The sequence below is a fragment of the Corythoichthys intestinalis genome, chromosome 9, assembly GCF_030265065.1.
Source record: "Corythoichthys intestinalis isolate RoL2023-P3 chromosome 9, ASM3026506v1, whole genome shotgun sequence".
Classification (NCBI taxonomy): domain Eukaryota; kingdom Metazoa; phylum Chordata; class Actinopteri; order Syngnathiformes; family Syngnathidae; genus Corythoichthys; species Corythoichthys intestinalis.
This window is the reverse complement of record NC_080403.1, coordinates 55,064,633-55,077,705: the sequence shown is the minus strand read 5'-3', so window position 1 is coordinate 55,077,705 and position 13,073 is coordinate 55,064,633. Positions and strand designations below refer to the sequence as shown.

Sequence of the window (13,073 nt, the reverse complement as noted above, 5' to 3'; positions counted from 1 at the left end):
TTAGTAGTTTGTGGGTAAGGGCTCCTAAACTGTGGGCTGAGTTTAGTCATCTGTTGGTATTAAACTGTGGGTACAGGTTAGTAATCTGTGGGCACAGATTAGTAAACTGTGGGTACAGTGTAGTCATCTGTGGATATTAAACTGTGGGTACAGATTAGTAATATGTGGGCACAGATTAGTAAACTGTGTGTACAGTTTAGTCATCTGTGGGTATAGATGACTAAACTGTGGCTTCAGATTACCAAACTATGAGTATAATTGAGTGATCTGTAGGTCCAGATTAGTAGTCTGTGGGTACAGATAATTAAAATGTGGGTACAGTTTCATCATCTGTGGATACAGTTTAGTAGTTCGTGGGTAAGGGCTCCTAAACTGTGGGCAGAGTTTAGTAATCTGTGGGTTTTAAACTGTAGGTACAATTAATAATATGTGGGCACAGATTAGTAAACTGTGTGTACAGTTTAGTAATCTGTGGGTATGGTTTAGTAGTCTGTGGGTATAGACCCTACCCACCGACGTCACAAAACCACGTGCTCGCTGTATGGTTCCGCCCACTTGTCCGTCATTTTGTCTCTGTATTAGCATTGTTTTCAATTGATCGAGGAATTTAAAATGCATTTCATGGAAGACCCGGTGCTTTCTGATGCCGTAAACTCACTGGATGTGTTGCATAAAAGGCGTTATGTGGAAAAGTTTCGTTCTATACAGTCGCCAGATCCATATTTGATGCCCAAATCGATGTTTTTCGACCCACTGTCTTCGCCCTGTCTGCCTGACATCCGCTACGCTGATATTTACAATTATCTTGTCCACACAAAATCAGCCTATTCTCACGAAAATTTGAAAAACTTCAAGAGCTTGGAGGCTTATAAATACTTCGTTGCTGGTTGGGTGAAACAGGTCCTCGTCCACGAAAACTCGGCAGGAATCCATCTTGTGCTTGGAAAGGTGAGTTACGAAATTTTCAATTCAAAATCTTTTGTTATTGCTAACATCCACTGTCAAGTCTAATGTATTTCATGTCGTTTGTCAATGGAGTTAAGGCTTTTAATGTTTATATGGTTTAGCGATAGCACTCTCACTACATACATACGTGTATGTTGTCGGCGATTAGCCTAGCAATGATCTTAATTGTGGTTATTTGTCAGCCTAAAACCCTCTAAGTATATCTTAAATGCATCTTACCGGATATAAAATGACTACTACATAGTCTGTGGTGATTTTTTGGTGCCCAGTTTTCACGTCGAATTGCAGCCGTCCATTTCGCTCTCCTCTTTGGATCCCTCGGAATACGGTAAAACTTCAAGTCTCTCCTTCCATCTTCTCTGTTAGTGCAACCAACAGCCACACATGCCTTCACCATTTTGATTATTAATGTTAAGGAGCAGAAAAACACGCCGTAAATAGGAGGAATGTACGTAGCCGTAACAGGTTAACACTATGTTTTGACGGACAATTGGGCGGTACCATTCAGGAGAGCGGAGTTGTGACGTCACGTGGGTAGGGTCTATAGATTACTAAACTGTGGCTACAGATTACCAAACTGTGAGTATAATTGAGTGATCTTTGGGTCTATATTAGTAGTCTGTGGGTACAGATTATTAAAATGTGGGTACAGTTTCATCATATGTGGATACAGTTTGGTAGTTCATGGGTAAAGGCTCCTAAACTGTGGGCGAGTCTAGCAATCTGTGGGTATTAAACTGTGGGTACAGGTTAGTAAACTGTGGGCACAGATTAGTAAACTGAGGGTACAGTTTAGTCATCTGTGGGTATGGTTTAGTAGTCTATGGGTACAGATTACTAAACTGTGGCTACAGATGACCAAACTGTGAGTATAATTGAGTGATCTGTGGGTCCATATTAGTAGTCTATGGGTACAGATTATGTGGGTACTGTTTCATCATATGTGGATACAGTTTAGTAGTTCGTGGGTAAGAGCTCCTAAACTGTGGGCAGAGTTTAGTAATTTGTGGGTAGTATTAAACTGTGGGTACAGGTTAGTAATCTGTGGGCACAGATTAGTAAACTGAGGGTACAGTTTAGTCATCTGTGGATATTAAACTGTGGGTACAGATTAGTAATATGTGGTCACAGATTAGTAAACTGTTTGTACAGTTTAGTCATCTGTGGGTATGGTTTAGTAGTCTGTGGGTACAGATTACTAAACTGGGGCTACAGATTACCAAACTGTGGGTATAATTGAGTGATCTGTGGCTACAGATTACCAAACTGTTAGTATAACTGAGTGATCTGTGGGTACAGGTTAGTAATCTGTGGGCACAGATTAGTAAACTGTGGGTACAGTTTAGTCATCTGTGGATATTAAACTGTGGGTACAGATTAGTAATATGTGGGCACAGATTAGTGAACTGTGAGTACAGTTTACTAATATGTGGGTACAGATTACTAAACTATGAGTATAACAGTGATCTGTGGGTACAGGTTAGTCATCTGTGGGCACAGATTAGTAAACTGGGGGTACAGTTTAGTCATCTGTGGATATTAAACTGTGGGTACAGATCAGTAATATGTGGGCACAGTTTAGTAAACTGTGTGTACAGTTTAGTAATCTGTGGGTATGGTTTAGTAGTCTGTAGGTACAGATTACTAAATTGTGGGTACAGTTTAGTCATCTGTGGATATTAAACTGTGGGTACAGATTAGTAATATGTGGGCACAGATTAGTGAACTGTGAGTACAGTTTACTAATATGTGGGTAGAGATTACTAAACTATGAGTATAACAGTGATCTGTGGGTACAGGTTAGTCATCTGTGGGCACAGATTAGTAAACTGGGGGTACAGTTTAGTCATCTGTGGATATTAAACTGTGGGTACAGATCAGTAATATGTGGGCACAGTTTAGTAAACTGTGTGTACAGTTTAGTAATCTGTGGGTATGGTTTAGTAGTCTGCAGGTACAGATTACTAAATTGTGGCTACAGATTACCAAACTGTGGGTATAACTGAGTGATCTGTGGCTACAGATTACCAAACTGTGAGTATAACTGAGTGATCTGTGGGTACAGGTTAGTAATCTGTGGGCACAGATTAGTAAACTGTGGGTACTTAGCTATGAAAAATGATATTTTTCTAACCTGGCAACCGGGTGGCTCCGTAGCAATCAAATTTTAACATGAACTATGTTGCCAACTACCACTACAATCTTTCATTTTCCAATCCAAGTCACCACAGCAAATAAAATTCAGTCATTTTTATCGCTGAAGCAAATGCAATGCAATAGTCAGCAATCAAAATAATGGTTTGTGTCAGATATTGCAAGCTGCAAAGAATGAGGAAGATGACTGCACCAAAGGCATCCAGAGGACGCCGACTATATTTAGAAAGCGCGATAACAAGCGTTTGGCTGGGCTCATTCCAAACAACGTGACCAAAAAATGCGGGAAACGCCGACGAGATAATTTTGTGAACATCCGTGGCCCGGAAAGGGTGATTTTGTTTTGTTTTTCCATTTTTGGGTGTGAAGAAAGTGACTCGGATTTCACGCGTCACTTGATATTTGCGGCGTTGTAAAAAGAACATCTGGCTCCCGCCTGGCTAAATTTGTGGAGGTGACGTCGCCGGCACCCCCGTAATAAAGCTCCGCGAGCGTGTTATTGTGTGTCTCTTGGATACGTTAAGCTCCTGACAGGTGATGCTGATCCATTCGGTGATCGCTCGGGAACTATAGTTGGCGCATCAATGGGGAGGGGTCGCTTTTTAATCTTTCGTCGCCATTGACGGTGATAGGCATCCAATCCTTTTTGATTGGGAGGGGTCATTTTTGTCGTAAAAATGTAAATTCATCCATTTTTAAAAGCTGGTGACAATTTAAGTAATGTTTAAAAGACATTTCTTGAATAGCTTTTTGGTATTTTGTGTTCATTTTAGGTTTGTGTGGTTTTCGTGTGCCCCCCGCCCCCCTCAGTTTTTGCATTTTCAACAAATGAATTGGACAATTATTGCCATCAGTGGCACTGAAACTAAGGCTGCCATGATTATTTGCCAATATGAAATGTTGTATTATTTTTGCATCTTTTTTTTTTTTGCAGTTTGTTGGTTTTTGCATTTTTTTCACTTTTTTGTTTTACGCAGTTTTTGAGTTTTAACAAATGGATTATACGTCTTTCGCCGTCACTGGCATTGAGACCAAGGCTGCCATGATTATTTGCCAATTTAATATTTTGTATAGTTTTTGCAGCTTTTTGCGTTTTTTAAAAATTATTATTTTTCCCCAGTTTTTTGTTCGAGTTCGAGTTTCAACAAATGAACTGGACGACGATTGGATGATTATTTGCTAATATATTTTTTTTTGTATGGTTTTTGCATTTTTTCAATAGTTTTTTGGAGTTTTGTGGTGTTTTTTTGCAGTTTTTGCTTTTTTTCCACAGTTTTAGAGTTTTAACAAATGGATCAGACGTCTATTGCCGTCAATGGCATTGAAACTAAGGCTACCACAATTGTTTGACAATATAATATTTTCTAGGCTATAGTTTTTGCATTTTTTTTTACTTTTTTAGTTTTTGTCTTTTGTGCAATTTTTACACTTTTTCACCTTTTAGTTTGTTTTTTGCTTTTTTTAGAATTCTTTCCGATTTTTGGAGTTTTAACAAATGGATTAGACGTTCTATCGTTGTCAATGGCATTGAAAGTAAGGCTGCCATGATTATTTGCCAATATAAAATTTTTTATTATTTTTGCATCTTTTTTTTTTGTTTGCAGTTTGTTTTTTTTGTTGGTTTTTGCATTTTTTTCGCTTTTTTGTTTTACGCAGTTTTTGAGTTTTAACAAATGGATTATACGTCTTTCGCCGTCACTGGCATTGAAACCAAGGCTGCCATGATTATTTGCTATTTAATATTTTGTATAGTTTTTGCATCTTTTTGCGTTTTTTTTTCTTTCCCAGTTGTTTGTTTGTCGCAGTTTTTGAATTTTTCCCCCCCACACAGTTTTTGAGTTTCAACAAATGAACTGGACGATGATTGGATGATTATTTGCTAATATATTTTTTTGTATGGTTCTTGCATTTTTTCATTTTCAGTTTAGTTTTTTTGCAGTTTTGTTGTGGATTTTTTTTTGCAGTTTTTGCTTCTTTTCCACAGTTTTAGAGTTTTAATAAATGGATCAGATGTCTATTGCCGTCAATAGCATTGAAACTAAGGCTACTACAATTGTAGCATTTGTAGTTGAATGGCTGCCATGATTATTTGCCAATATAAAATTTTGTATTATTTTTGCATCTTTTTTTGCAGTTTTTTTTTTTTTTTTTTTGGTTGGTTTTTGCATTTTTGTCACTTTTTTGTTTTACGTAGTTTTTGAGTTTTATGGATTATACGTCTTTCGCCATCACTGGCATTGAAACCAAGGCTGCCATGATTATTTGCCAATTTAATATTTTGTATAGTTTTTGATTTTTTTTTTTCCCCAGTATTTTGTTTGTTGCAGTTTTTGCATAACCCCCCCCCCCCCCTCCCCCCACAGTTTTCGAGAACTGGACGACGATTAGATGATTATTTGCTAATATATTTTTTTTTTGTATGGTTTTTGCATTTTTCCAATAGTTTTTTGCAGTTTTGTGGTGGTTTCGCCCCCCCCAGTTTTAGATTTTTAATAATTGATGATAATAATGGATGAGACGTCTATTGCTGTCAATGGCATTGAAACTAAGGCTACCACAATTGTTTGGCAATATAATATTTTGTAGGCTATAGTTTTTGCATTTTTTTACTTTTTTTTAGTTTTTGGTTTTTGTACAATTTTTACACCTTTTCACATTTTTGTTTGTTTTTTGCTGTTTTTGAATTCTTTTAACAAATGGATTAGACGTTCTATCGTTGTCAAAGGCATTGAAAGTAAGGCTGCCACGATTATTTGCCAATATTTTGTATAGTTTTTGCATCTTTTTGTGGGTTTTTGATTTATTTTTCCAGTTTTTTGTTTGTTGCAGTTTTTGCATTTTACGATTACTATAATAATATAATAATATACTTATATATCACATAATATATAATCATACGATTGTTTGCTAAAAAATTTTTTTTTGAAAAGTTTGAAAAGCATTTTTAAAAAATAGATTTTGCAGTTTTGTGTTTTTTGAGCAGTTTTTGAATTTTTTTGCTTTTTTGTGTGCAGTTTTTAATTTTTTCCCCCCGCAGTTTTAGAGTTTAATAGATGTCTATCACCATCAAGGGCATTGAAAGTAAGGCTGCCATGATTATTTGCCAATGTAATATTTTGTATAGTTTTTAAAAAAAAATTTTCCCAGTATTTTGTTTGTTGCAGTTTTTGCATTCCCCCCCCCCCCCCCCCCAGTTTTCGAGTTTCAACAAATGAATTGGACGACAATTGGACGATTATTTGCTAAAATACTTTTTAAAAAATAGTTTTTGCAGTTACGTGTTTTTTTTTTTGCAGTTTTGTGATTTTTCAGCTTTTTTTGTGTTTTTTTGTTGTTGCAGTTTTTGAATTTTTTTTTTTGCAGTTTTAGAGTTTAGTAGATGTCTATCACCATCAATGGCATTGAAAGTAAGGCTGCCATGATAATTTGCCAATGTAATATTTGGTATGGTTTTTGAGGTTTTTTTTTTCAGTTTTTTTGTTTGTTGTAGTTTTTTTTTACATTTTTTCCAGTTTTCAAGTTTCAACAAATGACTTGGATGACAATTGGACGATTATTTGCTAAAATAATTTTTTGAATAGTTTACATTTTTTCCCAAATAGTTTGGGCAGTTTTGTGTGGTTTTTTTTTTGTTGTTGCAGTTTTTGAATTTTTTTTTTTTGTTGCAGTTTTAGAGTTTAATTGACATATATTGCCATCAATGGCATTGAAAGTAAGGCGGGCACATTTATTTGGCAGTATAATATTTTGTATAATTTTTGTGGTTTTTTTTCCTCCAGTTTTTTGTTTGTTGCAGTTTTTACCTTTTTTTTTTCCACAGTTTTTGAGTTTCAACAAATGAGTTGGATGACAATTGGACGATTATTTGCAAAAATATTTTTTTGCATAGTTTTTGCATTTTTAATAGTTTTTTTTTTTGTTGCAGTTTTTGATTTTTTTCTGCAGTTTTAGTTTTAATAAATGGATTAGACGTCTAGTGCCATCAATGGCATTGAAACTAAGGCAGCCACGATTATTTGCCAATATAATATTTTGTATAATTTTTGTGGGGTTTTTTTTCTCCAGTTTTTTGTTTGTTGTAGTTTTTACCTTTTTTTCACGGTTTTTGAGTTTCAACAAACGAATTGAATGACAATTGGACGATTATTTGCTAAAATATTTTTTTGCATAGTTTTTGCATTTTTTATTTATTTATTTATTTATTTTTGGCAGTTTTTGATTTTTTCCTTCAGTTTTAGAGTTTTAATAAATGGATTAGACGTCTATTGCCATCAATGGCATTGAAACTAAGGCAGCCACAATTATTTGCCAATATAATATTTTGTAGGGTTGTTCCGATCATGTTTTTTTGCTCCCGATCCGTTCCCGATCGTTTTAGTTTGAGTATCTGCCGATCCCGATATTTCCCGACCCGATTGCTTTTTTTTTTGCTCCCGATTCAATTCCATTCCCGATAATTTTTCCCGATCATATACATTTTGGCAATGCATTAAGAAAAAAATGAATCAAACTCGGACGAATATATACATTCAACATACAGTACATAAGTACTGTATTTGTTTATTATGACAATAAATCCTCAAGATGGCATTTACATTATTAACATTCTTTCTGTGAGAGGGATCCACGGATAGAAAGACTTTTGACTTTGTATATTGTGACTAAATATTGCCATCTAGTGTATTTGTTGAGCTTTCAGTAAATGATACTGAAGGCCATGCCCAAATGCATGATGGGAAGTGGAACCATGACTGTGCATAGGGCTACCAATTGATATATCTTCTCTGCGTTGAGAAATAACATAAGGTGTTCAGAAAAAGATCAACTGCTACCTTGTTTCCCCCCATTGCTTCCCATGATATTTCTAATCGTAGGGAGAGGGATTGTAAGGCTTTAGCCAATTAAAAAAAGGCTCCAAAGGCTGTAAAAATTCACTCTACTCATTTTACGCTGCCTTTTATCTCTCTATATAGGCAAAACGGCACCATTACAGATTGAGCGCGACATTGCGTGAGTGGGTCGTGCAGCGCATGTATCAATTGCGTTAAATATTTTAATGTGATACATTTTTACAAAAATTAATTACCGCCGTTATTGGGATAAATTTGATAACCCTACCTTAAGCCTAAACTAAAGACTCTGGATAAATGTAACATAAACATTAAACGTAAACGTTAAACTGTAACGTTAAATACAATTAGAAAACGATTTAATAAAAAAAAATATATATATATATATATATATATATATATATATATATATTAAAAAAAGGCATGGCCGATATTTTTTTGCTGATTCCGATACTTTGAAAATGACGTGATCGGACCCGATCGATCAATATGCTGATCGATCGGGGCATCTCTATTACTGATAGTAGCCTTTGTTACTGTGGTCCCAGCTCTCTGTAGGTCATTCACTAGGTCCCCCCGTGTGGTTCTGGGATTTTTGCTCACCTTCCTTGTTATCATTTCACGGGGTGAGATCTTGCATGGAGTCCCAGATGGAGGGAGATTATCAGTGGTCTTGTATGTCTTCCATTTTCTAATAATTGCTCCCAGTTGATTTCTTTACACCAAGCGTTTTATCTATTGCAGATTGAGTCTTCCCAGCCTGGTGCAGGTCTACAATTTTGTCTCGGGTGTCCTTCGACAGCTCTTTGGTCTTGGCCATAGTGGAGTTTGGAGTGTGACTGACTGAGGTTGTAGACAGGTGTCTTTTATACTGATAATGAGTTAAAACAGGTGACATTAATACAGGTAACGAGTGGAGCCTCGTTAGAAGAAGTTAGACCTCTTTGACAGCCAGAAATCTTGCCTGTTTGTAGGTCACCAAATACTTTTTTTCTACTCTAATTTGGAAAGAAATTCTTTAAAAATCAAACAATGTGAGTTTTTTTTTTTTTCCCACATTCTGTCTCTCATGGTTGATGTTTACCCATGTTGACAATTACAGGCCTCTCTAATCTTTTCAAGTAGGAGAACTTGCACAATTGGTGCTTGACTAAATACTTATTTGCCCCACTGTAAATGGTCATATTATAGGCTTCACTGTTGCATTACAATTTATGCTGAATTCACCTACATTGTCAAAATTACGTCGGTTATCGTGACGGTAACGGTAAATATTCAGTTTACCGCCCGACTCCAAACCTTTGTAGTGGGTAGGAACATAAATTGACCGGTAAATAGAGGGGTTCGTCTTTTGGCTCAGCTCCCTCTTCACCACAACAGACCGATGCAGAGTCCGCATCACTCCAGACGCGGCACCGATCGCCTGTCGATCTCCCGTTCCATTTTTCCATCACTCGTGAACTAGATCCCGAGATACTTGAACTCCTCCATTTGGGGAAGGAACTCCTCCCTGACCCGGAAAGGGCATTCAACCTTTTCCCAACTGAGGACCATAGTCTCCAATTTGGAGGTGCTGATTCTCATCCCAACTGCTTCACACTCAGCTCACCGTCTCAGTGAGAGTTGCAGGAGTTACATTACACTACATCATCCGCAAAAAACAGAGATGCAATACTGAGGCCACCAAACCTGACCCCCTCAGCACCTCGGTTGCGCCTAGATATTCTGTCCATAAAGGCGATGAACAGAACCGGTGACATCACTGAATTTTTTATTTAAACAAGAATAACGTAGAAAAATGCTTGTTTTTTTAAATGCTTCTTTGAGTAAGTCCACTCAAATCCGCTAACGCTGCTCACTTACACACAATAAGTTGCCACAGCAACTGTTTAACAAGCTAAACAATGATTGACACATGTGGCGCCTTGGAATTTCGGCTTCCAAGCATCTCTGGCGAGATCAAACTTGAACGCCTGTCAATCACCAATCACTTTAACAAGCCACTCCAGTGCACTGCCTGACCATAGGCGGAGTTTGACTTTTGGGGCAGAGGGGGCACAACGTGTTGATGACCCCGAAACGCAGTGTCAGCACTAAAATTACCTGCCAAGAATATTTATAACAATAAATTGACAATGAGCGTTTTTTGATTCCCATCATTCTTGAGGGGAACTCTAAATCAGGTTGCTGAGGCAATACGTTTCACCAAGATCGTCATCCATTGAATATGGGACGCCCGCAGGTGTCGTGCCACTGTAGTTACCCCAGCAAAAATCGTATCCCCTTGTCGGAGCCATATGGTTTGTATCTTTATTATTTAACCAAAAATAATGTCGCTTCAATTAAAAAAAAATGTGTTTGAATGCAAAAATAAATTTGTGAAAGCTGTTTTTCTTTGATTTTTTTTTTTTTTTTTTTTTTTTTTTTTGATTGAAGCAACTTTTTTGATTGAAGTAATGTTGATTTGTTTTTGGGCCACCTTTTGGCTAGGAAATTATTGTTTTTATTATTCAGTCAAAATATAAGTTGCTTTAAAAAAATAGATTCAAAAAGAAAATCATAGAAATTCAATCATAGAAAAAGTTTTTGAATGCGAAAAAATATTTGAGATTGAAAAATTTGCATTTGAACACTTAATATTTCATTGAAAAATTTTTCTTTGATTGAAGCAATCCTTTTTGTGTTTGGGTCATATTATGATAAGGACATTTGTGTCTAAATCATTTAATCCCCGCAAAAAGTTGCTTCAATCAAAAAAAAAAAATTTTGATCAAAGAAAGCAAAACATTAAAAAAATATTTTTTTTTTCAAAATTTTTCGTTGTTGTTGTTGTAAATTATATGCAAAGCAAATGTCCGTCTAAGGTGCTTGAAAAATAATTTTGACCCATTATAAAAATATATTTTTTTGTTCATTTCATTCATTTTTGTTGCAGTTTTACTGCTTTACGACTTTTATACTGTATATATATATATATACATATATATGTCTTATATATATACATATATATTATATACATATAGGAAAGTCATGCAATGACACTTATCGGACACCAGGGGGGGGGCCTGGCCCACCTGCCCCCCTTAAAATCCGCTTATGTGCCTGACCAAGAAAAGCGGCAGCTTTTATTTTTTCAATTGGAAAAAAAAAAACGCGATGGTCTGAAGGCACGAAGTAGCAAGGGATCACTGTATATTATTTTATATTTCATTTTTTCTTCATTTCAGCTTTTATGTCAACATTTATCAATTTCAATTCGTATTTGTTTCAATTTTGAACATTTGTCTATTTGCTGCCAGACCTCCCACGTCAAACGGACTCGATGTTTACTAGACACAAAAATCATTTACAGTGCATTCCATAATTATTGCCATAACTATTTAGCTTCTAATATTTTTTTTTAAATTCAAATAATATGGGACCTTATGGAAATAAAAAGAGAAAAATCCAACCTTCAATACAAGTGCATTTATTCAGTGGGGAAAAAATCCCACATAAAGAAATAATTATTTGACATCTAATAATGTGTGTCACAATTATTAGCACCCCTGGTGGTAATACTTTGTACTACCACCTTTTGCCATGGTCCCAGTTGAAGCCTGGAAGCCTGGGACCGTGTGCTTTGGTCAGATGAGACCAAGATTGAGCTTTTTGGCAACAAACACTCTAAGAGAGTCTGGCGTGCCACCAAAGATGCGCATGCTGAAAAGCACCTCATACCCACTGTGAAGTATGGGGATGGGTCAGTGATGCTGTGGGGCTGTTTTGCTTTTTTTTCCATTAAGGTCCCATATTATTTGAATAATAAAAAAAAATATTAGAAGCTAAAAAACACATCTTAACCAGGGGTGCCAATAATTATGGAGGGCACTGTAAATTCACATAGGAAGGATGACTAGACATCAATCACCGTCAATGGCACCAAACGATTTAAAGTTAATTGGACACACAACTTTTACCCCCCCCCCCCCCAAAATCTTGGAAAAACTTCCACTTTTCCTACTTTTACTTTCAAAAAGCCAAAATTGGTGTCCTACCTTGTCGTCGTCAGCATGCACTTTGGTTTCCGTGAAATTCCTCACTTGTCAGGCCCGCTTCCTGTCCACTCCTGCTTTGCCCAAAAAACAAACAACGCGCACACACACAAAAAGACAGGAGCAGGCAAGCCTCCTCTTCTCTCCTCTCGCGGCAAGAATGCGTTTCCTAGCGACTCCCAATGCATGCTGGGCCAATAAGAGGAAGCTTGGGTGGGGGGAATGAAAACAAGTCACCAATGGAAACGCTGGAAATTCCTCCTCCTCTTTTGGTGGAGGTAATAGCCATCCATGCTTTGTGTTGCTCTCTCTAATAGCGGTGTGACAATATATCAAAAAAGTGATGTATTGCGATAGTTTGCAGGCCAAAAGGTTATCGATATGCTCCCGCCAAGAATCGATATGTCGTTTTAAGAAGGTGTCACTGTTTAAAAAGAAAGGAACCAACAGGTTGGTAGCAAAATCTTCCATTAGAATTGTGTCTAGTGGATTGGACGTCCATTGCCGTCAATGGCACTGAAATTTGAGCATGTTTTGCGCGAACCTACAAGTGACTTCTAGTTGATTTTGAGTACCGTATTGGCCCGAATATAAGACGGCCCAGATTATAAGACTGTTTTTCAAGAGTCAAGTTTGAAAAAAAGACTTTTTGGACACCAAATTAATTTTTATCCAGAAAATAATTACAGTATATCCGAAACAACTGATTATAACAATATATTTGAGTGAAAAAGCATGTCATTTTGCCTCATTCAAATCTTAATATCTGAACATTTAAATATGTAAACTAAAGTGCAATCACATTCGTAAATGAATGGCTTCTGGTTTTTGAAATGTAAATAAACTAGGGCTGTCAAAATTATCGCGTTAACGGGCGGTAATCAATTTTTTAAAATTAATCACGTTAAAATATTTGACGCAATTAACGCACATGCCCCGCTCAGACAGATTTAAATGACAGTACAGTGAAATGCCCACTTGTTAATTGTGTTTTATGGAGTTTTGCCGCCCTCTGCTGGCGCTTGGGTGCGACTGATTTTATGGGCTTAGGCACCCATGAGCATTGTAT

General features: G+C 36.6%; 1 protein-coding gene across 1 annotated transcript in view; it reads right to left on the bottom strand.

Annotated features, from left to right (window-relative positions):
- The window catches only part of lmcd1 (LIM and cysteine-rich domains 1), a 32,468-nt gene extending 19,395 nt beyond the window's left edge, over positions 1-13,073 (bottom strand). Inside the window, exon 1 of the mRNA XM_057844894.1 lies at positions 12,008-13,073. The gene's annotated coding sequence lies outside the window, so the exon portion shown is untranslated. The remainder of the gene's footprint in view (positions 1-12,007) is intronic.